This window comes from Tamandua tetradactyla, chromosome 15, assembly GCF_023851605.1.
Source record: "Tamandua tetradactyla isolate mTamTet1 chromosome 15, mTamTet1.pri, whole genome shotgun sequence".
Taxonomy (NCBI): Eukaryota; Metazoa; Chordata; class Mammalia; order Pilosa; family Myrmecophagidae; genus Tamandua; species Tamandua tetradactyla.
In genome coordinates, this window is record NC_135341.1 from 75,585,513 (window position 1) to 75,613,484 (window position 27,972).

Below are 27,972 nucleotides of genomic sequence, written 5' to 3' on the forward strand. Positions count from 1 at the left end.
CCATCAAATACATAGTGAACATTTGCTATGTGTTGAGCATTGAAGATACAAGGAATAGTATGAATGGAGTCCTAGAAATGTGGGATTTCATTTATCCATTCCTGCATTCACTTCTTCATCAAATGTTTACTAAGTACCTACTACATACCATGCTATTTTAGATCACAGAATGATCTAAAACTATTCAAAACGAAACTGTTAAACCACATTAGACTATGGAGTGATGCTAATAAAGCAGACAGGCCCTATTCCTGGCTTCACTGAGCTTACATTATAATGGGGGGAAACAAAATGATCAGATGGTGAGGAATGCTATGCAGATGATTAAAATACAGTGGTGTACTGAAAAGGGTCTGTGTAACTACCCTAGAATTGGTGATAAGAAGCTAAGATCTGAATGACATGAAGGGACCAGTTACATGACAATAGGGGGCACAGTATTTCAAATTCAGAGAACATCATTCCAAACGAAGGTAAGAGCAATACAGCAGAGGCTATAATGCAAAAAAAAGCTTGCTGTATTTAAGCAGAAAAAAGGAGAACAGAGCATTTTATGACCCAGAAATATCAACCTAGCTATTTATCCAAGATGAAAATAAAATCCTGTGTCCACAAAAAGGCTTATATACAAATGCTCATGGCAACCTTCTTCATTATGTCCATCAACTGGTGAATAAACTGTGGTACATGCATTCAAGGGAAAAGAGTAAACATGTAGCAGTATGGGTGAATCTCAGGAACATTGTGTTGAGCAAATGAGCCTTAGAGAACACACTGTATGTTTCCATTTATATGAAGTTTTAGAAGCCGAAATCAAAGGAATATGTGATGGCAAAAATCAGAACATGGTTGCCAATACTGAACTTTAGTTAATAGAATACATGCTGATATATTTAGGGGGAAATGTATTGGTGTGTGCAACTTACTTGGAAACGCACCAAAATATACGATGGATTAGTGGACAGTAAGCAGATGGACAGATATGTGATAAATCAACTAAATTAAAATTTTAATGGCAGAATCTAACTGGTGGGTACACAAGTGTTCACTATAAAATTCTTTCAACTCTTCCAATATTTAAATTTTTTAATTATAAAAGTTTGGGGAAGAAAAGAACAAGTCCTGTGCAGTTAGAATACCCTAATGAAACAGAGACAAACATCATCAAATAACTACAGAAGTAAATGCATTTTACTAACATGTTTTTGGTTGAAAATGAAACTACTTTTTCTCCATCGAATTGGTTTCATGTTTTCTGGTTAGTAAATGATGAATTTTATAGTCACATAGCATTTTATTGACAGCAACAAAATTCAATGGATGCCCACTATGCTGAAAGAAATAGAAAAACAAGTATGAGTTATTTATTCCTGTTAAGCAGCAGTAAAAGAAAGGTGGGGGGTGCGGAGAAACTGGACCATCTCACATAAAACTACCAGAGAAGTCAGAAGAGATAAAAAGATAATGAGTATCATAAAATTTTTAAAATAGGATTAAAATGAGAAAAGATTGATAAAGAGGAGGTTTGAGTGATCCCAGAAAGACAGAATTAGAATCAGCTGTAGAATTTAAATAATAAGTGGAGAAAAAGCATCATTAGGTCTACCAGTTCCAAGCTGATGCTTATTAAGACTAAGTGCTAAACACTATGCTAAGCACTTTACATTAATGTAACAAATATTTATTTTTATCCCCAGGTGCTATAGATAAAACAGAACCTAAAACTTATTGACTTCATGGATCTTACGTAGAGGAGAGAGTGTTACAGTAAAAAAACAAGATAAACAAAATATCCAGTCTATTATACGGTGATAAGAACTAAAGACAGGGAAGAAGGATATAAAGCGTTAAGGAGGAGGAAAATTTCTAGATAAGGGAGATCCTCATTAAGTAAGAAGGAAGTCTTAAATAAAACTTGAGGGAGGTAAGAGAGCCAGCAATGTATCAGGCAGAAGGAAAAAATCAGTGTAAGTGCCCTGAGGCAGGAATATGCTAAATATTTTAAAGAAACACACAAAAATGGATAATGCATTTTCTCATGTAACACTCATAACTTCCCTATAAACTGTGTACTATTATCATACAAATTTTAAAAATGAGAAACTATACCACAGAAATATTAAGACGTTTGCTTTAGATTCACTTTAAATAAGCCCTCAGTAACATTAATCATGACCATGGCCGAACAAAGTTACTTTAAAATAGTTACATTCTCTCTGTTCAACACCTTGTAGATGCCAGCACTGCAGGGATGGAAAGACCACGGGTCTGAAGTCATAAATATTATGACCTGATCAAGAAAGAAAAATATATTCAATTAAATCTTGATAACCAAATGATTGATTTTGTTGGCTAAAGAACAAGAAAGTCAACAAGGTCAACACAAAAGATGACTTGATTTGAACAGACGAGAATTATGATTGCTCTTAATTGAGAAGAACCAAAGTAAAACATTTTCATAAAGGAGCAGAGGGGAAATTGTATCCAAGTATGCTGAGTACATAAGGTCAGCAATGTGGTTGCTTTAATCAATAGACCACAAATGAAATCATAGAGGCAATCAGCCTGCAAGTGAAAACAGTAAATGAATCACAGTCATGAGGAGCCACTGTTTCAAGCACAAAATCAAAGCCTACTGTCCAGGACCATAAGAAATGCCTGGAGGCTTGGAGTTCTCAGTAGAAAAAAAAAAATCCATCCATATTGAGTATTTGATTCAAAATAATGATTCTTAGAAGCAACTTCACTTCTGTTTAAAAAAAAAAATATATATATATATATGGATGTAAGATGGGTCTTGGGACCTGCTCCTTCCATCCAAACCAAAAATGAGGGGAGAGAAACTATCCAGAAAACTCAAGGGCTGAATTGAGGCTAAAACCCATATCCCTCTATCATATCATTGAGTCCTCCAAAAACGGGAGGTTTTCTAAGGCTTACCCTGTGTAATAAATCATTCTAAGTTAACTTTGGCAACCAATATGCAACTGAATTCATTTTTCTAACTCTCTCTATCAACTGTGGCTGAATAGAATTTATTCTCATTTGTTATTTTTCCAAAACTTTTATTTTCTTTAACCAGTTTAAATTGTTCCCAGTGAGTGCTGGGCTCCTTTCTGAAGGATGATACATTGCAGAAAGAGCAGCACCAGCTAATAAAAATCTGTTAGGTTGCCAATCCTGCTGTCACCTCTGGCACCCACACCCCCTGAGGTGACAGTCCTGCTGGAAAAGAAAGGTCTGCTTTCCTGACATCTCTTATTTGCCCCATTCATCATCCAAATAGCACACTATAGTGTTCAAAATAAAACCTCAGAAGGCCGAAGACCAATTGCTGCAGAGATGGGGTATTAAATGAAACATACGCCTCAGCAGACAGCCTCTGCGGAACCCAGGATGAAAAGGCAAGTGACAGGGATCACAGCTTTCATTTATATGTTGCTGACTTGTCACTTCAGGGGACTCTTATAAGAAGTTGAACTCTGATTTAAGCAGGAACACAAGGCAGTGAAGTTCTAGATAACATGCTTCAATTTTTCTTGTCATATCGTATTCAAATATATGTCTTATTTGTCAGTTCACCCTAAGAGAGCACACTCAAAAATCAAAGAATGGTAAGACAGTCTTTATTAAGCTCCTACCTGCACAAGGCATTGGCCCTTGTCTTTCAAAGTTAGCCGTTTTTCAAACTAGTGATGCAAAGTTTATGAGAGGAACTATTTCTGTTAAGCCTCCAGAACATCAGTCAATGGTGCACATTTGAACATTTCTCTTCCCAACTTTAAAAAAAAAAAGGAATCAGTCCTCTTAAAAGTTATTTATATGTCAAAGGGTATCAGAATATATGTTAAAATATAATAAATGAAGTTTAAATACAGGAATATATCAAGAGGCCAAGCTTTGCGAGTGCTCTTTTGTTAGGCTAAGAAATCCCAAGGAAGGAAACAGCTGGAAGCTAAATTCTTGCAATTCAAAGTGTGGCCCTTGGATCAGTATTCCAGATATAACCTGAACACTGGTTAGAAATATCGAATCTTGGGCCCTACCCTTGATACAATGAATCAGAATTCACATTTAACAAGATCCCCCAGCTGACTGGTATGCTTTCAAGAAGCACTCAGTTCATCGAATAAGGTGCGGTTTCTGAATGAAATATATTATCACAGTCATGATCTGCTTGTTAACTTATCATTGGCAGATATTAGGAGGTGTAGCTTCCACACGTGGTGAACATACATACCACACTCATAAGCACATACATTTGCAAGTATCATAGAGATGACATTATTACGGATGTTGCTGTAGGGACACTAGCAGTTATGGGGATGTATGATGGAGGAATGGGATCATTTGTCAGAGAGTAAGTTAGTGTATTTTGAATCATGCTTTCTTGACAGGGGGATTTTGAGCTGTTAGTCTGATCAAGCCTCTCCACAAAGCCCCATCAATCAGCGCAACTCTAGGCTGACCCCAGGTGTCTGCCTAGATAATTCCTTCCTGCAGAACAGGCCTGTGAAGCTCACATCTCCTTCCCCTCAAGACTAAGATAACAGGGCATATGATGACCTTGAAAGCTAAGAGTCCCTCTCTCTACTTCCAAGGGAAGCCATCTTCGCTGCCTGTTTCTGTGGGACAGGCCTTGGGCTCACTCTGACAATTCCATAATGGGGCGATGAGTTGGTGGGAATCAGACCTCAGCAAGCACTTATCCTTGCATTGTATAAACCACCCCAATGCCATTATTTTAGCACTTTTCTTGACAAATGATTAAATTAAAATGCAACCAATGTCTCTTTTCTCAATTCAAGTTCATTAGGATCTGGGAAAGTAAAAGGTTACTTGATGGAAAGGAGTAAAACAGGTTCTGATTAAAAAGACAAGGCTACTGACAGCAAGGGGCCATGGAAGCTGAGATGCTGAAACTTGCTGGCACCAGCATTTTAATTACAAGATGGCATTCATCAGAAGATGCTGAATTAACTAACCTGGAAGAGCAGAAGGGGAGAGCGAAGCGGGGGCTGGCTGACCCTAATTAAATTGGATTTCATAATGGAAATGATGGTCCCCTCATCTCTGAACAGCATCTCTCTCCATTTCTGCTCTCTATATCCGTCACTCAACATTGTCTCTAAGTTCTAAATGACTTCAAAAGAGAAAAAGAGCAAGGGAATAATCTATAATGAGCACCATTTAATTCTATTCTCTGAGACAGATTTATGGAAAATATATAAGCACTTTTAAATATCCATTCTACATTTATACCTACATAAAATGTATTTTTTATGATTATAATATAGCTAAGTAAAACAACTTATGTTAACTTTAAGAAGTGAATATTTTCCATAAAAATTTTTTGGAAATTCAGAGAATTATAGAGAAGAAAATGAATATAATCCTCAAACTCAGAGAAAACAGCTGTTGATATTTTGATGTATTAAATTCCATGGTAGTATGTGTGTGTGTGGGGGGTTGTGTATGGAGGAGGGAGAGAGAGATAGACAGCAATTGTCAAAGAGATAGAGACAAAGACAGAAATTTGGGATCATAATGTGTATAGTTTTATATTCTGTTAAGTTCAATAAACATTTCATTGTGAAGGATTTTTAACAATCTGATGGAAAATATTTTTACTGACCTTAAAAAAATGCAAGAACTTCAGTTAAACCATCCTTTGAGACAGTATCAAGAAAATGGAAACTCTTTCTGAACCAAGTATTCTTATGGCTACAGCAAAATCTCTAATCCTAAAAGAATATTACAGCTACTAGAATAACTAATATCTAGAACATTCAAATAGCCAAAGCTGGAATGAATCACTCTGGTTAAACATATGGAATTGAAACTAATCACGTGCCTAATAGAACTTCAAATCCATAAAACTATTCTGAGGAAATCTGATGGTATTAGAACTGCTACCTTAAATTCTTTCTGTAACTTAGTGGTAGACAGAAAAATAAAGAACCAATACCACCACGGCAGCCTTCTGAAACTCTATTACATCCAATTTGCCTCTGTGTCTGGGCACAAGGAGAATGTACTAGGGTCATGTGACTAATTTTAGCCAATAGGATGTTATCAGAAATGATGGTGTTTCTTTAATTATCAATGCAAGAGAGTTGAGCATCCAGTTGTCCTGCCATGGAGACTGTAAATAAGACTTTGGTCAGAACCAAAGATGAAGGCAGTATTTCAGATCACTTCTAATGGAAGATAATTACCCTAGAGGGTTTCAAAGACCCATTGGGCAACTGATTTTTGAATGTGTAAAAAATAAACCCTTAGTTATAGTAACCTATTGGGGATATTTGCCAAGGTAGCATAAATTAGCTTATTCTGACTAATAGCTACATGCACAAAAAAAGTACCTTTATTATCATATATGCATGATAACTGTAGGCTGCCATGTCTTATAAAGGACAACAACGATCTGTCAACATACTCTTCTTCCCTATCCATACACCTGATTAAACAGGGGTGGTCAGAATGTGTGATGGGACCAAAGGCCCAGACAAGGGAAGGGACACTCCAGGGTCAGTTGACATTTACCTGTTCAAATGTTTATAAGCACCTACTATGGGAAAACCACTGCACAGAGGTTTCTAGGGAAGAAGAAATTAAGTAGGGGCTGTCTCTGACATCTGGTTTTAAGTCTAACAGGAAAGAAAAACATTAGAGCTCAAAGATAGATAGGGCACATTTAACAGTTACGTGAATTCGGGGAAGTCATTTACCTCTCTGAATCTCAGCTTCATCATCTGTCAAATGGGGATAAAAATAGAACCCTGCCTCCCTGACGTGCTATAATATAGCATCTAGCAAAATGCCTGATACAGAGTAATCACTCAATAAATACCTATTATTTTATTTATCTACATGAGATATCATTGTTATTATTAACACAGAAATGGTTCCTTCTTCTAGTTAAGGAAGGTAGTCCCTCACTGTCAAAACACATGAGATTGTAGAGAGAGTATGAGCTGAAGGGCAGTATAAAGGCAGGACTTGTTACTTCACAATTGAATGTGGCATTGTATTATCCAATCTACTACTGACCTAGGGATGAGGATATATTAAAAGTGAGTTAAAAAAGAAATAGCACATCAGGTTGGACGTAATCCTCCCTTCCATGAAGCCAACTGTTTTACACAATAAGGGCTCCTCACTTCAGCTGGTCCAAGGTTGTTACCCGTTGGCTTTTGTTAATATTACATATGGTGTGACCAGAACCTCTACCATGTGGATTTTTCTGGGGGTCTTGAATCCAGATTTCTCTTGAGGAGAGGAGGAAGAAGAGTTGAAAGTATGATGTAGTTAACTGAAAGGATAGGGGACAAGGAGCTTACAGAGTTTGTGATTTGAAACTGAGACCTGGAAAAGTAATCATTTTAGTGTCTTCACTTCTGCTTTTTTGACTCCAGAGGCCCAAGCATGTGGTTCAAAGACAAGACACAAATAATCAGCTTTAATTTTCAAAGGCTGCTTCCTCCTACTCTCCAAGCAGAGACTCTGGAGTCAGATAGGTCTGCATTCCAATTGCAAGACTCATTTTGTGAACCTTGGCAGGTAACAACCTCTCTGGGTCTCAAACTCCATGTCTGCAAAAAGGAGAAAACACCATTTACCCAGTGGAGTGTTGGGAAGACTAAACGAGATTGTGTGTGTGAAGTGCTTGGTAGAGCTGCTACATATGGCCAGGTGGGTTGAACACTGAATATTTCCACAATTTCAATGGCATACTTTGGAGTAGTACTGTGCAAACTTGTATAACCATACCTGCCAGTTTTCCCCTCATTAAACAGCCCATTCATGCAAACATCCCCATACTATGTTCCAAGCACTATGCCTTCAGTTTCACTTAGTGAGCCTTAATGAATTATTCATCCATAAATTTATTCTAAACTAATTCTTAGATTGCTGTGACACCTGTCAACATTTTTCCATTTCTGTCTCACAGTCAATTGTTTATGTGTCAGTAATCCAATATACCCACTATCATTGCCATAATCTAGTGTTTCTGTTCATCACTGCATCCTGCTCCCCTAAGCACCCAGCACAGAGTGCAGCACAAAGTTTGCTCACAATGGAGATCCCTGCTGTTCAGTGACACCCATTTCTCCTTGGAGGCATGGCTGGAGCAAACTTGGCACATAAATTCCCAGAAAGCAAGGACTTTTGTCTCTGTTTTTCACTGCTGGAATCCCCAGCCCATGGCACAGAATAGATGCTCAATGAGTGTTTATGGAATGAATGGATATCTGGATCCCTTGGAAGTTTTGTACGAAAATACTTCAAATTCCTGAAAGATTACTATCATTCATTATTGAATGACAATCGAAGGTATTTTGAAATAGAAAATATTCACACCCAGGCTCAAGAGTGAAAAGGAGTCAGGATCAGGTATATGCTAACTATTGAGAAGGGATCTAAGAAAATCAGCTCCATCCTAGACTTGCTATCTGCTTTTGTGAAAGGTTCTTAAGAGGATATTGTGGTAATAGGAGTAGTACTGTCATTGATCAAGTGCCTTCTATGCTTTGGCACCTTCAAATACATTCTTCTAACTTCTACATCGATGTCATGCCTTTAGAGGCCTTTATTCCTACCTTAATGACAATAATTCAGACTTTGAGTTAAATAATTCAACCAGGCTTAATCTATAGAAAGTAGATGAGCTAGGATTTGAAACAAGTCCATTTGACTTTCTGGCCCTAGATCTTTCTATATGGAAAAAAGAGTGTATACGTGCAGGTGTGCAAAGGGAGTTGAAAGTATACAGGCACATGTACTCCTCACACTGTCATCATGGTTCAGGATATGCCCATAAATCCTTTCATGAAGATTCATTTATGGAACTCAACTTCTAAAAATTTTCCTGGGAATTTTATATAGCTCCTCAAACTTACATTTTTGGGTTTTTTTTTTTAAAGCCCATTTACAATATTCATTATCAAAACCCAATGAAGACATCACCCAGGAGGGAGATGTGAGGCTCTAAAAATGATTTTTAAAAATTCACAGGCAGTCCACTTCTCTGGAAAAATTATGCCAGTAACCTTGCCAGCCTTTTACATCCTGGAATTGTTAAACTGGGCTGTTGTGTATCCCAGACCTGCTCTGTGATCAATACCCCAGGCTGTTTATTGGTCTGAGACTCTCAAAGTGATCTCCCCACCACCTTGGGAGGCTGTGCACATGGAATGCTGCAGGTCACTGCTGAGCTGGGCACACCTCTGACCTAATAGAAGCTGCACCACAGTGGGATGCCTGCCTGGACTCAGAGGTAAGGAAGGGCTGGTGCTTGGCCATGTGGTGGCTCAAGGTCTCTCTGTGGCAGATGTCAAGGTCTGCATGGTGTTTTATTAAGGGGAAAAACAAAACAAAATACAATAATCTTAAGGCACCAGCCCTCATCCCTGCAAAGCCTTGGCCTGTGTGGAGTCACAATCCCTGTAGAAACCCAGCTCGGCTGCTCCTGACGGAGAGTAGGTTCTGTCTTGTAAGCTTCCCCAGCTCGGCACAGCCCTGCCCCCTGCCCTCCCGGCTTGCTAAATGCCCAGTGTGGTTTTCGAAGGCCATGTTGATGCCATATGTTCATGCTACTGAAGCGTTTTAATGCCTGAACAGAAGCACTTAGCGCAGGGAAGAACACATTGTTTTCATGGCTGGTTGGCTCTTAGTACTTCCCCAGCAGGCTCCAGGTTCAGAGAAAGTGTGTTTGGAAAAGTGCCAGCAAGGTGAAGCATTCCTAGTGATGCACTCCAAGATGTCAGCAGGGGAAGGAAGAAGGGCCCAAGTCATTAATAACAGAACTTCGATACAAAAGGAAAAAAGAAAGTCAGCAAGACAGTTTACATACAGGGAAATTTTCTTTAATGGCAAATTAACATTGGGTTGTGCCAGTGATTCTCACTCAGCCAAGGGTACACTGGCCCTCAGGGAATATCTGACAGAATCTGGAGATATTTTTGGTCATTACAGTGGGGAGAGTGGGGGAAGGACGGTACCAGCATCCAACGGGTAGAGGCCAGGGATGCCGCTAATCGCCTACAATGTAGCCCCAGCACCACAAAGAAAGATCTGTCCAAAATGTCCATAGTACCAACATTGAGAAACCCTGGGTATGTGAACTCTGAGCATATAAGGAATCGCCCCTTCCCCTACAACCCCATTGCACTGGCAACAAAGTTAGCGCCATTCAGGCAATATGGGGAGGCATCATGGCATAACATCTTAAAGCACTACCATCTGGGTGTAAGATCTGAGTTTGAAATTTAGGTGTAGAATTTTCTAGCTCTGTGGTCTTGGGCATATTATCTAACTACAGGGAGCCTCAGTTTTCTCTTCTGCTAAATTCAGACAGAACTAGCTGCACCCAACCTCACGTGAGGTTTAAATTACATGGGATAATGCAATTTAAAGCAGTTAGCACCATGTCAACACAAAGCCACATATTATTAAGCACTGATTATTAAGGTCCAACAAAGAGGGGCAGGGGATGAACAAAACAAGGGTTTTAAGAGAAATATGTCAAGTACTATGGCAATCTGAGGAAGCAGAAGCTGAGTTTGACAGGGGATCTCAAGGTTTCTCAGGCTTCGTGCTTCTTTCTTCAGAGAGGTCATTGGGTCCAGCGATGGTGAACCTCACCACTGTGTACTCATGGTGATGACCTTCCTTAATTTTTCTGCTCAGCCCAGGTATCTGGTCACTCCTGGGTCCTGGTCTCTATTGTCAGAGGTCAAGCCTGACCCTGGTGATGGGCTGGTCAGGGAGAAGGGGCTGCCAATACAACACCTAGGTACTTGCCACTGTTGTCCTTGTGACAGAGTCAGAGGTTATGATCGCTCTTTATTGTTCCAAAGCTGAGCAAAATCATGCCAGATTTTGCCACACCTACCTCTTGTCTGACATTACCCTCTCATAGCCGATATTTGCCTTAACAGATATGGCCACCTCTAGTCACCAGAGCTCTGTCCTCTGAGAAACCCAGGAACTCTCTTCTCTCTATGCCCCATGGATTTCCTGGCACCCAGCTTTTCCTGCTAGCTTCAAAGGCACCCTGGCAAGGGAGCACCCCAGAGCATGAATAGAACTTTTAGCCAGCCCTTACAGGCAGCCTCAAAAGCCTTCAAATCAAAGAGCTCAGAGATGCCTTGGAAAACACCTGACTCAGCTTCCTCTAGCTGGAGAAACCAAAGCTCAGAGAAAGGGAGGGAAAGAATTGCCACTAGTCGATAGGACAACTTTGTGCAAATTAGAAATGGCGACTGGTGTGAATGGAGCCAGTCCTCAAGCCAGGGTGGACAGCCTGGCAAGTGGGAGGGACCCGAATCTCAGGCCAACCGTTTGGCTGCCTAGTACACTGTACCATCACGTGCATCAGCTCTAGGAAGGGGTTTGCTCAAAGTCACAAAAATGAGCTGTCACAGAGCTGGTATCAGACTGAAACCTCCCAGTAGAGACCAAATAGCTGTATGCGGAATATGAATGACTCCCGAACTCAGTGCTGTCTTTGCAAAGCAAAATTCAGTGGTCATAAATTGTGGGTCTCACACTCCATTGTCAGTAGTCTCCTTTGTGACCCTTTAATGATGGAAAAGGGAAAGGCAGGAAACCTGTCAGGAGGGTGGGTTCCCCAGGGACGTTTCGCACATAACCTGTATGGAAAAGCTCAACACATGCTGAAGAGTGAGGAGGCTCTGGCAGCTGTGGAACAGGAACCTAACCACACCATTCAGAATCAATATTTTATAACAGGTCAAATCCCAAAGGACAGTTTTGTTTTGAAATTGTAAATAGCCATCATGGCATGGCTACAGGAAAATAGGGCCTTGCTTCAAAGAAATCTGTTAAATTTCCCATCACTGGAATATTTCATGTGACTTTTACAATGAGAAAAGATATGGCATATTATTAGGGGTGACTTTAACTGGAATTAGGGGAATTATTATACACTACAGTTTAAGCAATAGGATCCCATGTCAAAGTCGTTGCAGTTAATACTTCGTCCCCCGTATTCTATAGGCAACTTTCTTAGCCTGAATTTCCCTGTCTATAGAACCAGATAGGGTGAGCGTCCTGCCGCCACCCTTCACCCCGTCCATCCCCTCCCCATACTGCCTTGGAAGGACTTTTCCCTCTTACTTAAATGATCAAAATATTTAATCTTTAGGTTAGGGGTTAACAAATTTTCTAAAAAGGGCCAGACAGTAAATTTTGTAGGACTTGTGAGTCACTTAGTCTCTGGGACAATTACAGCCATTGTAGTACCAAAGCAACCCCAGACAATGTGTAAATGCATAGGTGTGGCTGTGTTCCAATAAAACTTTATTTGCAAAAACAGGTAGAGGGCCAGATGTGGCCCATTAGCCACAGCTTGCCCACCTCTCTAGGCAGTGCTGAACATAATGTGGCAGAACCTGAGCCCAGCTCATTTATGCAGGCTGTGAAAGGCACCAATAGGCAATCCCTCCAGACAAAGAGAAGTAAGGAGCCAAGATGGCAATGGCAGGCCCCTGTCCTCTGGTCCTACCTTTGGTTGTCATTGAGTTGGGAAGACAATTAAACTGAGAAGATCAATATTATGCAGTAAGAACAGGGGTTTTTCTGGAAGATGGATACTTCTTTCTAAGATATACCTCTTGGAATCATGACATTAATAAATTTGCCTGAGTCTGCAAGCCAGGCTGGTCTCTTCTCTATACATCCCAGGATGCCAAAGAGACACAACCACTAAAAAGAGCATCCTAAAAATAAGAGCATATTTAAGAATTCATGTATGGTGTATTTATTAGACAATTACATGGAATTATGCCTGAAAAAAACAAGTTTTTCTTGTTGTTGTTGTTTTAAAAGACTGAATGAAACCCCAGAATTTCTCTGAGGTTGGGATCTGAAAGACATTAAATTGATTAGGAAATTCCCTTTCTTGGGAAACAGGGAAGCTCTGCCCCAACCATGTCAAATAGATGGTGGAGGGGGAGTGATGCATCTCAGACATTACAGCTCACTCTTTGCTAGATATTGGGGCATGAACCCAGTTTTCTTCTTCAATCTTGAAAAATATTCAGTTGCCTAGATCAGACCACAATTCCTCCAGGAAGGGAATGTATTTTGCACTTCTTGGTATTATTACACCCTTGCCCAGTGTCCCTACAGGTTAAGATAATAATTGTTAACATTCAAAGAACAATTATGCTCAGCCATAAGTTATTTAAAGTTCTTTAAGGCTCTTCCCATTTAACAGCCTCACAAGAACCTGTGAGTTGGAAACTATGATATTATTATTCCATATTGACAAATAATCACACTGAGGCACAAAGAGGTTGAGTAACACATCCATCACTTAGCCAGCAGTGGTGGAGCCTGGATTCGAACTCAAGCATCCTAGCTCCAGAGCCTGCACCCTTAACTTCTATGTAATATTGCCTCCAATAATGCAACCAGTAGAGATGGTCAATAAACGTTTGGGGTTGATGCCAGTGGCGACTCTGAGAGGTGGGAAACAAAGGACGAGGTCTGAGTTGAAGCTGAGCTAAAATATGTATAACTGCCAGTAAATGCACCCTACACAACTCTCCCCAGTGATGGGGAATCCTGTACTGTCTTGAGGGTTCCCAAAAGGAAGCTGGGTTCTAAGAGTGGCAGCTGCTGCTGGGAAACCTACAAGAAGGCATATCTACAGCTTTGGAAAGAAAGCCAACAGCCTTCTCCAACAGGTCAGGCATCAGTGTCCCAGGAAAATGCCCACCTTGCTCTCCTGGGCACCCCATCAGAGCTTTCCCTAAGAGTACATGAGTAAAGCAAATGGCTCCAGGTCCTGCGTAACCCCCATCCCACCCTCATTTCCCCATCTTTTCAAGACCCTGCTTCTGGGGAATGCAGGGATCACACATTCTGAATTTTTCAGCAGCTGGGGGTGAGAGCTAAAGGTGGTGAGGACAAGGAGAAGGAAAAGCCCCTAACAAGGGGCTTTAGCAAGAGGCTAAAAATTACAGTTTTGTTCATTAGACCATTTGAGTCTTTCTTCCTCAATTTCTAGAATATTTCAAATTTTAGTTTTTTTTTCATTTTTTTCCTACAATGCTTAGGATAAGGAAGCTAACCTCTCTTTTTTTTCTAACATTGGAGTATGAGAGTAGGAAACTGAGTCTAATTACAGTTTTGATTGCATTCCATTGTACATGGGGAGAATAATATTTCTATTGTCTTTTATTATACAGTATTATGTGCTTGGATTCTTTCACAAAAAAATTATTTAATATTTTTCAAGTAACTGGATAGCTTTTAATTATCTCAGAATTTTATACATCAAAACCTATTATACAATGTTGTAAGAATGTAGTACATAACAAGTTGGACTTTTTTTTTTTACAAAGATTATGTTTCAAACAGATCCTAACATATTTTTGTAAAAAACCTCTGTATTCTTGAAATAAAGTTTAGCCCCTATTTTTAAATTTTACCTCAAATTCTGTTAAGTTACTCATGGTAAAATATTGTGGAGATTGTAGCACAACATTGTGAACATAACTAACAGCACTAAATCATATATTTGAATGTGGTTAAAAGGAAAAATGTTAGGTTATATATATATGTTACTAGAATAAAAAATTTTAAAAATCCATTGAATTGCACAACACTTTTAGTGAATCCCAAGTTGAACCATGGACTGTAGTTAATAGTACAATTATAAAAATGTGCTTTCATCAATTATAACAAATGTACCACACCAATGCAAGATGTTAATGATAGAGGGTAGATTGTGAGAACCCTATATTTTATGCACAATTCTTCTGCACAACTTCTCTAATAAAAAAAAACCTTTGATTTATTCTGCTAATCAAATATTTAATTTATATATCTTTGCATTCTTGGTCTGACATATTTTGGGACTAGGATGCAAAGATTCTCTACATCTAATTGTATCAGGAAGTCAGAGAAACTGTACTTGAACCCTGGTTTATCTTTAATTTGCTAAATCACTTAGCCAAAATCACTTAACATCTCTGAGCCCAGGTTTCCATCATCTATAACACAGGGAGTTGAATAAAATAATTTCAAAATTGCCTTTGACAATACCATCAAGGATAACCCCAGTGAGGCTCACATTTACCACCAGGGGTATCTTTCCCTTTCCTTTCTGCTACAAGCTAACCCTTTTAACCAAATTTCAACCTGTAAAGGAAGGGAAGGAAGACTTGAGTAGATCCTAAAAGTCACCACACTGTCCTTGGAAGGAGAAGGAGTCCTTTATCCTAATCCCTAGACACACACACACCACATGACGTATATGATGCCAGAATGTAAACTTACCAATAATCAATCATAATGTACCAATGAATGAATTTATATTTTGAGCAACAAGCAAATATTTGATAAAGGGATTATTTCCTTTGCTTAAGGGCAAAAATCCAAAGGCCACTGGCAGAGAGGCCCCAAACCACCCTATATCTCCTAAGCAATGCTGCTGCTAAAGCTAAGCCATCAAAAGGATCAGAAAGAACAACTGTAGAGAAAGGCCAGCCTCGAAGGGAATAAACTTCCGTATCTAGGCTCCCACTATGGCATATTGGTCAGATTTCATTCAAGTCCCTTCCACAAAAGACTCAGACATCAGGCTAGGATCCGGGCTCATCAGTCACTTGAAAATAAGATATTTCTCCATAGACAGGGGGTGTTGGAATTAAACAGTATGAACTGGTTTCAGTTTATAACACACATCTACTATGAGAACACATATTAAATGCACATATCAATGAGCAAGAAAAATAGGAGACTTTTCCTGACCTCTAGGATTCGATAATGTTACATATAAGACAACCGTTAAGACCCTTTCAACCCTGAACTGATGCAGTAAAAAGGAAACAAATATCTGATGACACATCAGGGATTACATCCTGGATTGGATCCCCATCATATTGGACCAGTCAACCTAGGAATTACAATCAAAATTCTAAATTTCCAGGCTCTCCGTGATCTCCAGCATGTCAGAACCATTAACCCTAAGGGCAACATTTTGGTTCAGTCAAGATCTAACAAAAACGAAAGGTTGAAATTTCTACCACCAAACTCAGAAATACGTTCTGAGGCTCTCTCTTCATTTTACCCCTTGAAAATAATTAGCTTTCTACCCATACATTAAGTGACCAGTCTCCTGACCAAGGCAGGGTGTGAGGTAAACTGAATGGTTCCTCTGAGCCCATTGTCAGCTGAGAAGAAATGTCATTTGAGGGAAAATATGGAAAGTAGAGAGGAGACGGCAGTATCCAGGAGGGTAGAAGAACAGAAAACAGATTTCCCTGGAACTTCTCCTTGGAAAACGAAGACAACGTAACCAAGATCAATCCCAAAGAGCTTTTACTTAGTTCAATCCCCCTTTCAGGAATACAATTTTCTTTCCTCTCTAAATAATAAAACCCTATTTGAAAAACCAATTTACATTCCTTCTTTATATGATTTTCCCAAACTCAGACACTCCACAAAAACCACTCCATTCCCTGAACTCAAAAGATTTTTCATTTGACTCAGCAAAAATGCTCACACTGCATCATTCTATGTTATTGTTTTGTGGCACTATGTAACTATTACACTACTATTTGGCTTTTCATACATTCATACCTTAATTCCTATTATGCTTAACTTTAACTTTCCTGGGGACAAATGCATAACTACTTTTTTTTCTCTACGGCAGTAAACTGAATACAGTAAGTATTCAATCATGCTAGCTGATTACATGATTAAGCAAGACAAGCAAGGAATGAAGTAGAAGATGGAGAAAGGCAAACAGGACAAAAATTCATGAAGCAGACCTGTAGAGAAGGACAGAGAATAAAAATTCCATGCAAATTAAAAACAAACAGTACCCCATAGGCACCCGAAATGTCTGTTGAATAGAAGGAAGGAAAGAAAGAATGGATGAAGGAAAGAAAGAAAAGATTAAAAGAGGGGATAAAAGGGAAGAAAATTAAGGAGGGAAGGAAAAAAGGGACGGAGGGAGGGAAGGAAGCATGAAAAGAAGGAGAACAGATGGGGAAAAGAAAGGAATGGAGGACAAGTCTTACCCTTGTACTTCTGGATCTTCCATTTTTATGCTTATTCTCTTTCTAGTTCCAAAATATCTTGAGGTGCTTTACAGGTACCCAGGACCTAGTTCCAAGCTTGTTGATGCACCTGCATAAAGCTGTGAATGGACCACTTCCAATAAAGATTTGGTGCTTCACTGGCCAGCAGCCACCATTTCCTGTGAATACAGTGGCACCAATTCTGGGAAGTCAGCCCCAGGAAGGCTGAGTTTCATGGTCCGGGGCTGGGAGCTCTGGAGGACATCTGGGGAACAGCCTGGGGCACCACTGGCTCTCTACCAGGAGCTGCAGCGGGAGGCCTTCTACTCTTATTTGTGCCAAGGTGTCACGTGACAAGCTCAGTCCACTGGCATCCTGGGCAGCCCATCAGGGATTCGGGGCTCAGAGGCTCCATGGAGTGGGGGGGTGGGGGTGGCAGGGGGGAGTGCCTTTGAGGATACTCATTGGTACTCAGCCATGCTTCTCTTACTGCTGACCCCCTGAGGCCCCGCCACCTCCCCTCCTCCACCACCCCTGAGGACCTAGATGCTCAACTCAGACTATGTACCTAAGACAACAGAGGAAGTTTTTCACCCAAATCTTAGCAAAGGTGCAGCCCTTTGTGGAAACCCTAAAAAAGAGCACAGGCAGCTCCAGGGCCTCCCAAGATGTCCCAGTCCTACCAGTCCCATTTCCCTCTAATAGAAATGCCATTACGCTGTGAATGTTAACATCCATGTTTTCCAAAAAGAAGTTTACCATGGAGATCACATCCACTGAAAAGACAATGAAGAGATTCTTAATGGGGAAAAGGAGAAGTCTATACTGCCAGAGGGCCCCATGAACACCTGAAACTGAATGCAGATTTTTGTGCATGAATAGATATATTCATTTTTCAGGTGAGAGACTTCATAGCTCTCAGCAGATTTCCCAGGAAACTGCAATCCAAACAAGATTTTAAAACCACCCCTCTATAGCCCAGGAGAAGCAAAGCAATTTGTCAGGAGTTTATTAATTAGGAAGTGGGTGCTTGGTTAGTTTTGCCAAAGACAACTGAATTTCATAAAAGTCCATTTTCTAAAATTAATCTAGTTCACTAAACTGACAACCTAATTTTAAAATGGGGTCTTTCTTTGCCTTTTACCCTTCATCTCAGAGATGAAACCATCTTTGTGTATGTCTGTGCCCACCGGCCCTGCAGCCTGTGTCTGCTGATGATGGCAGAAGGCCATTTAAACTTGTGACACCTCATTAAGCACATTCTCACTACCATCACAGCTCTCTAAATTAAAGTAAACCAAATCCAAATGAGTAAGCCTTGGAAATGCTCTCGCTTCTGTCCACCCAAACTCACTTGATAGAAATAAAATGAGTGGTTTTAAGGAGGTTACGGTTTTAATATATCACATCATATTGTCTTGAAACTTAAAATATCATACTGAGAATAACCAAGAATATACGTGTATATTTAAGTAAGCTCCAATACAGCATTGCTGGGACATGAAAAGTGATTCGATTGCTTCAGAATAAAATGAAGCCTAGAAAAATCAGGGTGATATACTTGAGCAAGCACCAAAACATGAAATAATGGGGAAATCTGCTTTATCACTTTATTTTTAAAAAAGCCATTTTGTAGACTCTGCAGCTGTTAATCACTGCACACATTTGGCACGGCTGTCACCTTTATGTATCATGTCTTATCTTGAAAAGATTTTCCTTCATTACCTTTCCTTTTGCACATTCCTAAAGAGTCATGAAGCAAGAAAACAGGAAAAGTTCAGAGGTTCTCAATATCAGGATCAACGTTTACAACTAAAGCAAGCAGGAAAGTGCATTAAAGTTTTAAATTGTTTCCAATTTTGTGAAGCTGAACATTAGCATCTTCATTTCCATGTCCCATCTCTTACTCAAAAGGAACTTTTGCTTTGATTACACATGAAATCATTCAGTAATGAATAGAAGCACTCTTCTAGATATTGTTTTAAATCAAGAATTAAAATAAATTCGGTTCAAAGTAATAGGTACACTATTATATCCAACTGTGTGAAACACCAAACATCTGAAAAATGAATTCAATGAATGAAGATATCCATTACGGGGACATATATAAATACGCATATAAAGGAATAAGGAATGCTTACAATCATACACCTACAAGACGTCCATTTACTTCTACAAACAGAACAATAAAGGTAACAATAGGAAACTCATAATTTAGGAAAATTTGCCATAATGCTTTCACTTGACACGGTGACGCTGCTTAACTAAACTGTAACATTAACCAAACTTCAGCAGATCAAAAAGCAGTCCACGGCTTCCAGTCCCAAGACTTTTAGAAGTTTTACTAAGAATCAGGAGCTCTCAGAAACAAAAAACCGAGAAAGGAAAAAATGATGCCCCTCAGCTAGGAGGACAGGCAAAGTCTATTCTACAACACGCCTTCCGTCTGTGGGGTATAACGGGAAAAGACTCAGAACACGGCACAAACTGAAGCGGGTCATATCATCCTGTTCCTTCTAACCTTCTCTTCCCAAGTGGTTAAAAAAAAAAAAATTCAAAAAAGTGGTCTGGTTCCCACACGTGGAACTCAAGAGCTGTGCGCAGGCTTTTCCCGCTTCTCAGTCCGGGTCCTGCTTGCTCCAAGCATCCCACCGCGGTGAGCAGCACTTACCAAGGATGGGAGGCAGGCGGGCTGCTCAATCTGAAGCCTGCCGCCTGGGAGGAAAACCCGGGCACAGCCTGGAACTCGCCGGCGGAGGCGGAGGCGGAGGCTGAGGTTCCGCTTACATATCGGCGGAGGCAGTGTGTCACCCTCCCAAATGACTGAATTAATAAATGATAACCCCATGGTCAAATCTGTGGAGCTGAGCAGATGGAAGCCCTGGCAGTCTCCTCAGGAAGGGGAGCAGTGGAAACTCCAGTTCCTAAAGTGGGGGGCAGGAGGCGGCACAGTATGCACTTTGCCTGGAGCGCCTGCTGCCCAAATCACACCAGAGCAGTCTTTTTTCTCCTGATGGCGTGGCTCAGCTTTCTCCCTGGGGGTGGAGGACAAGAACCCGGGCGATTGCCTCCAGCTGCCCCGTGCCGTGCCCCTCCCCCTCCGCCGAAGGAATCCATCCAGAGCCTAGAGCCCTCCACCTCCCAGCAGAGTGATTGTGGGAACTAGCCAAGTGGGATTTCCACTGGTTGTGGGCATGATTGAGGCACCTTGGGCACTTGCAGGAGGTGCTTACATGGTGCTGTTAACCCGAGCCCCACACATGGGAAATGTGTCCATTCAGGATTTCTCCCACAAACTTGATAACATGGTCAAGATGCTGAATACAAACAATAAATCACGCATCCTTGAATCCCATCTCCATAAACAAACTCGGAACAAGCATAAAACTTAATTTTGCTGCTCTCAACTCTTAAATCTCCTTTCTCTCCAGGTAAGACACTTGATAACCCTCTGGCAGTGACCGTCATGATTTTTATACCTACCTAATCATTCCTGCTGATGCTAAATGAATTTGATTGAGGTGACTTGAGAGGCGGTGGCTATCACTTTCGCAGACCAGGGCTCAGAGGCACCAGCCGTGTTTCTGCTTGCCTCACCTCCTCCCCTCTAATAGTATATAGAATGGTTGTATAAGAAGGATTCTTTGAGATCAGATCAGGTACCCTGATTTTATAAACGGGGAAAAAGAACTCAGATCATAAACATTCAGACAGAAATACGCAATCATTCAGCCCACAAGCACCTCCTGTGTACAAGCGCCTTGCAGTGCATAGCACCAAATTCCATCATTCAAATACTTGGTGCAAAACCCACATTTCAGAATCATACTCCTTTTGATCTTTTTGAAGATACGTATTTCTTACCTGGAGATGGCCAAATAGAAAGGTGTTCCTGGTGCAGGGATGACAAAATTTTTCTATGGAGAGCAAGATAGCAGGCTTTACTGGCCCTACAGTTTCTGGCACAACCCCTCAGCACTGCCACCATAACACGAAAGCAGCCATAGACAATAGCAGGTGTGACTGTATTCCAATCAAACTTAAATTAAAAAAAAAAAAAGAGAGCTATATGCAGGATTTAGTCTGCAGACCATAATGTGCTAGCCTGACCCTAGTAGATCTCATTTAACAACTTTTTCAAACTGCAGATCACAGGTTGACCTTAATCAGATATTATTTAACCACAAACCTTCCTTAGACTCATAGACGTTAGAAGAATATAAAAAGAAAATGGCAGAACAAGGGGTGAAAATTGCCACCAGCTATTGGAACTGCTTATAAAATGCAGGGAGGGAATGGGGATCATAAACAGAACTGTTCCTGATCATCCAAGCAAAGAGGGACAGAAACTTCCATTAAGGTAACCAAGATCTACACTTCCAAAAATGGCATGTCATCTCTTCTCCCCAGTTTAGGGAAGATGATGGTCCTATCATGCTAGGCAAATTCCTATCATTCCATCCTCATAGAAAATAATTCACTCATACCTGTTGGAGGTAGAAAGAGTACTTCTCAGCTGGTTAGCTTGGTTTGCAAGCCAGACACAGAGCAGACACGAAGGGTTGGATTTGTTGAGCCCCTTCCCTGGGCGGGAACAGGATGGCATGCTGCTGTCAGTCCCTGTTTGTGTTTGCCTTAGAATAAAGGGTTCTCAAAGGTTGCCCTAGGGAGCTGCAACACTAACAGTGTTCATCCCTTAAGAGTGACTGTTTATGTTGCTCACATGAATCCACAGCAGAATTTGAGAATTCTGGGCAAGAAGCTCACAACTTAAAAATAGCACAAGAGGCTTGGCTGAAACAGTTCTCCAAGAAGTGACCCTTCATGGGACATAACACACACCCCCACTTACCATGATGACATAAAAGATGTGCAAGTTGTGGTATGATCACTTAGACCTTGGCTCCTCCTGCACGTCTCCCTCCAGAAAAGTATTTCCTCGGATAAACTGCTATAATCACTAGCAAATTGTACCCTGTACACAAAGATGTCATGTGAGGAATCCATACTGCCTGACGTCAACCAGTCAGAGATGCCTCACATTAAATTTCAGCTTTTACAGAAGATGACAAATGATCATGGCATCAGACTTTTTTGGTTGGTTTGTTTTGGCTATGGGATGTGCCTATGGGAAACAAAACATCTGGATACAAATTGTTTAAATTGTTGTATGAACCAGTGATTCTCATGTTTGGTATCAAAAAGACTGAACAGTAAGGTAATTGGCTGAGTCCTTCTTTCCTGATATCCCATCCAAGGATCAGCTATGTCTAACTAACCATACTGACCTTGCTGCAGCATCCCCCCTTAGTTCATTTACTTATGTATTTAAAAAAAGAAAGATCTGAATTCATTGATCATCAATTGAGATCCACGTTAAGTTATGTTAGCTCCAATTCAGTTGATTTTCCCCAGTGAAATTTAACAACGACGTGTCTGAACAACCATGGACCATTACACACCAAAGGAGAATTCCTCCTAGAACTTTGCATTCCCATTAGATAATGGATTAAAATGATGGAAAAGGGCAGTATTTCAGAGGTCCTTAACCCAAGATTAAACACAGTTCAGCTGCCTACATAAAAGCTGCAAGCATTAGAATCCAGCTGTTCAGCTATTTTTCTTACTACATGATCGCACATCTCTCATCTAGCTTTCTTGGGCTTCCTTGCAGTAGCTTATGCCCTGAGGAAACCTGAAGGCAATGCATGTCACAAACTTTAATGAGCTAATTCTTTCAAAATGCTCTCAGCTGGGACTGAGGTCCTCTGATGAATAATAAAATCACCACATCTTCATTCGTTCCACAATTGACGCTTTAACTGTTATGTTTCCCTATTGTTAATTATTAATTAATTATAATTAATTAATTTTTTAAAGGCGATTCCAGAGCAGGTCAACCTATTCTTTAGGAAGTCACCATCACTAGAAAATATGGGTTAAAGCTTGAGGGATGTGCTCAGGATTTTTTTAAAAACAAACAAATGTTTAGGAGGAGACTAGAAGTTTCTCTTTGATGGCTGCAAAAGTCATGAAAAACAAATCAGGGTTCAGCATCTAGGAAGATGGTACTATTCGCAGTATGGCTTAGTGCAGCAGTTCTCAAAGTGTGAACCCACTTAGATCTACACCCACATAAACAAAGGCTTTTTGGGGTCTTCAAAAAGTTTTACGAATACAAAGGAGCTCTGAAAGAAAAAAAAAATTTGAGAACTTCTAGTTTAGTAGAAAGACTATACATTTGGAATAAAATAATTTTTAAGTTTCTCTTGTCTCCTCTCTTTCCCCCTAACTGCATAATCTTAGACAAGTTCCTTAGCCTCTCTGGTCTTTCATTTTCTATGGATCTGACTAATCATACTTGTAACTATTTGGTCAAGCATGTCTTTCCCTCTGAAATATAATATCCAGAAGGCCAGGATTATGCCAATCTTATTGACACCACATTCCCAGAGCCTAGCACAGTGCCTGATACATGGTAGGGTCTCAATAAACAATCATGAATTGACAGGGTCGATGTGAACATTAAACTGGATGCTGTGTATAAAGTGCCTGATAAGGTGCCTGGCACATAATAGGCAATATCAGATTCCTTTCTTCTCCACTAATGCTATTCTCACTAGTACCATACAGGAGAGAAAAATGTGAAGCTTGTCTATATAAATGAATATTTAAAGCAATGGTCCTCAAAGTGTACTTCCCAGACTAGCAGGATCAGTATTACCTGAGTAATTGTTAAAAATACAAATTATTAACTCATACCCCAGCCCCTCTGAATCAGAAACTCTGGGGATGAAACCCATCATTCTGTGTTTTAATGAGTCCTCCAGGAGATTCTCACTCACATTCAAGTGTGTAAACCATGGGTTAAGACATGCACAGTGTCTCTGACTCCCCAGGAAACAAAAAAAAGCATTTCACGCTAGTAACCTTCTGGACTTTTGTAGCAGAGAGTGTATCCAATATGTTTTCTATGGCTGGCTACCTGGAATCCTTTTTGGACAAAGGTAGGAGAAATATCAAAATATACATAAATGTATGTTGCTGGGTCTTGCAGGGTAGAGGGACCGACTTTGTATTCTGGCTGTGCACTGGGGGCCAGTGCTAAACATACCTTGCATTTGAAATGAAGCTGGGCTAGCAGGAATGGTGGAAGTTTTATCTTAGAGAAACTCCAGCATAACCCTTGAGTATCTTTGTGGCTGTGCATAAATTTTGTGGTCAGGAACAGAGCGACAGAGAGGAAGGGAAGAGAGAAGGAAGGCAAATGGTTGTGTCAGTAGCTGCCGAAAGCATACATTTTATTGCAGATTTTCATCAACATAAACTCATTCCTCTGGTTTGCACAACTTTCTTGCAACATGGCAAATCACTACCATTAAGGGAATTACTGACAAGCCTCCAACCTTCAGGGATGCCACCAGCCAATGACAATTACAATTTAATTAGTAATTTCCACGTGCCAGCAATATGTTGGGCACTGGGAATGCTTTTGATGTGTACTCTATCTTTCAAGCCACACAGCTCTCCTCAGCAATTGACATTATCATGATCCCCACTCACATTTGTGGAAACTGAGCTTCATGAGGTTAAGCAGCTCACCCCTGATCATACATCTTAAAGGACAAGGATTGGATTTGAACCCTTGAGTGCCTAATTCAAAATTCATATTCTTCACTGATAAACAATTCTACCTACCTATGTATAACACAGCCTATAGTCTTTCAAATGCAATAGGGCACATTTCAGTTGAGGGCTATGATTCAAAGTCAATTCATAAAGTAAAAATCACACATAGTCAAACTAAAACTTAAAAATTCCTTAAATTATTCATAAGGTACAATATATATAATATTATAAATACAACTCTACAAAAATGTATCTGTATAATTGCACACATTAAGGTAATGTATTTAGAATAAAGCAAAAAATCAAAATATAATACAAATATTTCTAATAAATGAGAGAGGGTGTACATTGATTTTGAGTAAGTTAAATGCATACTGCAGCCACTCACAAACTTGACCTGGATGCAGTATATATGCTAAGGGAATGGGTACATGTACACGCTGGTGGAGAGAGTATCCTATGTTTCAAATGTTTCAAGTACTCTGGCATCATACGAGGAAGTGCAAGATAAAGCTGCCACCCAGGAGAGCTCGTAATACACTAAAGAAGTGTGTAACACATACACCTACGTTACAAGGCAAGCAATGTCAGGGGATATTATTGAGCCCAGCTAGGCCATGATAAGGTATGAAGAAAGGAATCAACTTCAGACTCAAGAATCTGAGACTTCTTGAGGGAAGTGGACTTGGAAGGCTGGGTAAGAACAGAAGATTATATGAAACATGAATTTAAGAAAATCACCCTGGAATTGGAATTGGGGTGGTGGGCACCACAGACTTGGGTCCCACTCCTTCTGCATTGCTAGTATTTTAATATTGGCTGAATTATTTACCAAACAAGACTAAAAATACCAAACCTACAGAATTAAAATGACTATATATATACTTGTAGTGATGGATGATATATGTGTACATATTTATAGAGTTGAAAAATTTTATGTATTTGCAAGATAAATGTGTAAAAAATTAAAATCACTTTTTAAAGACTTCTGTAGCACCTTTTAAATCTCGAGGGAAAAGGGACAGCACAAGCAGAAGACTAAGAAAAACAAATACTGAGGGCAATATCTAAGAGGGGTCAGGCCCTCTGCTATGCTAAATAGTTTTATTCCTACTTTTTTTTAAATGAGAAAGTAAGGCTCAGAGATGTTCAGTAATTGCCCCAAACCAAACAGCAATTGAATCACAGAGCTAGGGTTCAAACAAAGCCTGTTTACCTTCAGAGCTTAAGCCCTAATCATAACCAAACAACAACTATTTATGTATCTTTATCAAACTGTATTGAGCCCAATGATTTATTGACACACTCCTGTATAAGAGTGAGGAGGAAGGAAACAGCACAGTTCATTCAATCAAATTTTTTGAACAATTACTATGTGCCTGGCACTGTTTTGGATATAATGGTGAACAGGGAGAGTCCCTGCCCTTGTAAAGCACAAAATGTGGAGGAGAGTTGGGTGTGAGGTGGGCAGGAGACAGCATAGAACAAGGGAGAAGAAATTTCTGTCTTTGCCTTGATGTGAGCACTAAAGAGCCTACATGAGTCATTTTACCTTGGTGAGCCTCTGTTTCTTCATCTGGAAAATGGGGGTGTGTGTACCCCACATTCTTGGGTTCCATGAGGAACATCTTTTACCTTGTCTCTCTAAAATTAAATCAGGTCATGAGTTGTTATGAGTGTTATTGGGTTCCACCCAAATTAAATATTTCCACCCTTTTCTTCTTATCAGAACTATCCTCAAGCATGATTCACATTTCAGCCATAGAATTTTAGGGGAGACAAGCAAAAGAAATTCAACCATATTTTCTCAGGAGCTTGCAGTCTACATGTTCAAATAAAATTAACACACGGTTAATCCTTGACTTTTCAATGTGTCACTGGAATTTTTGTCTCTAAGCTATCTATTGAAACAACTGCACCAAATAGAGACATCAAATCAGGCACACAATACGCCCCCTACCCCGTGCCTATTACTAAAATAAAAGTTTTTGTCACTTGAATGATGGCCATCGAACATGAAAGCATTTCTTTTAGCCATTCTACTGCCCTTATGTTGTCTCACTTCATTGATATTTGTGTTGAAAATGCATCTTCAACATTTTGAAACCAGAATCCTTATTTAGGTTGTTCTAGACCCACCATTTAGTACTGAAGTCTTCTTTTTAAAGTTAGATTTCTCTTTCCTTTAAAAACCATTTGTATGTTTCAAGAGATAAGGTCACATTATTTAAGCATGTATCTTATTATGATATTGGTGAAAATAATACATATAGGGCAATGGTAGAAGGTGAATGGATCTAGTAGCCTGTAACGGCACTCTTAAAAACATACATAAACCAAGGTCTGCTGAGTGACATTTTCCCCCAATCTTTTCCCTTAGACTTACCCTCTATCAGCCTGGTTCCTTGAAATAAGAAAGAGATAAGAACATACTTGAATGTAATAAAACTTGAGGGACCATTTTTCAGATTCTTTGAGACAGAGCAAAGGACTCTCTTATCTCTTAGCCCACTGAATTTGTTTCTCTCTCTCCTCACACTTAGCACCACGGATCTAAGTTTTCTTCCCACATGCTGAACAGTGACTTCAAAAGATAAGAACTTTACTTATCCCCAGTACCTAACACAGCTTTTGGCTTAAAGGCTGTGATCAGTTGCTCAACAGATGGATGAACAAGACCCACCTGCTAGGGGGAGAGGTGTCAACACAGGGGAAAGAGGCTCTGATGGAAGGGAAAGGATGAAATTTGGGGAGAACTTCTAAGAGAAAAGGTACAAGGTCTAACATTTGTTTGCCCACTAAAATACCAGGCACTTTTGGGCTGGAGAGTCGGGGTGGGGGGCGAGAAAACCAAGACCTCACATCTGGGCATATCTCTGGGGCTCCAACAAACCCATTACTGAGCCTGGAAGCCCCAATTCATGCACCCGGGAGGTGGGGCTCCGCCGGTGCTCCGGCGCCCTCTAGCGACCGTCCACTCTAAAGTCAGCTCTCTCCAGCCATTCCTATTTTCCTCACCAGTCGGTAGGGCAGCTAGGTTTTGGCCCCAGCCCGACTGATTTCCCTCCTTCTCTCCTGCATAGAGCAATGAATTGCCTTACAGAGGTTTGGAATCTCTTTGGATAGGGAAGATGATCTTCCAGTTAATACATCTTAAACCTGACAAGGTTTCTAGGGTTAACCCGAAATACTGGATTCTCTCCCCTGATGTTTTCAAAGAGGAATCTTTGTAGTTTTCTAAGTAATAATAAATACAAGGCTTTGTAGATGTCTGAGCCAG

At 40.2% G+C, this 27,972-nt stretch overlaps 1 protein-coding gene across 17 annotated transcripts in view; it reads right to left on the bottom strand.

The window, feature by feature from the left end:
• The window catches only part of CPNE4 (copine 4), a 694,898-nt gene that overhangs the window by 472,864 nt on the left and 194,062 nt on the right, over positions 1-27,972 (bottom strand). Inside the window, exon 1 of one of the 17 annotated variants that reach the window (XM_077130125.1) lies at positions 19,735-20,179. The exons of the other annotated variants lie outside the window; for them this stretch is intronic. The gene's annotated coding sequence lies outside the window, so the exon portion shown is untranslated. Of the gene's footprint in view, positions 1-19,734; positions 20,180-27,972 lie in introns of those variants that run through there. 17 annotated transcript variants of the gene reach the window in all.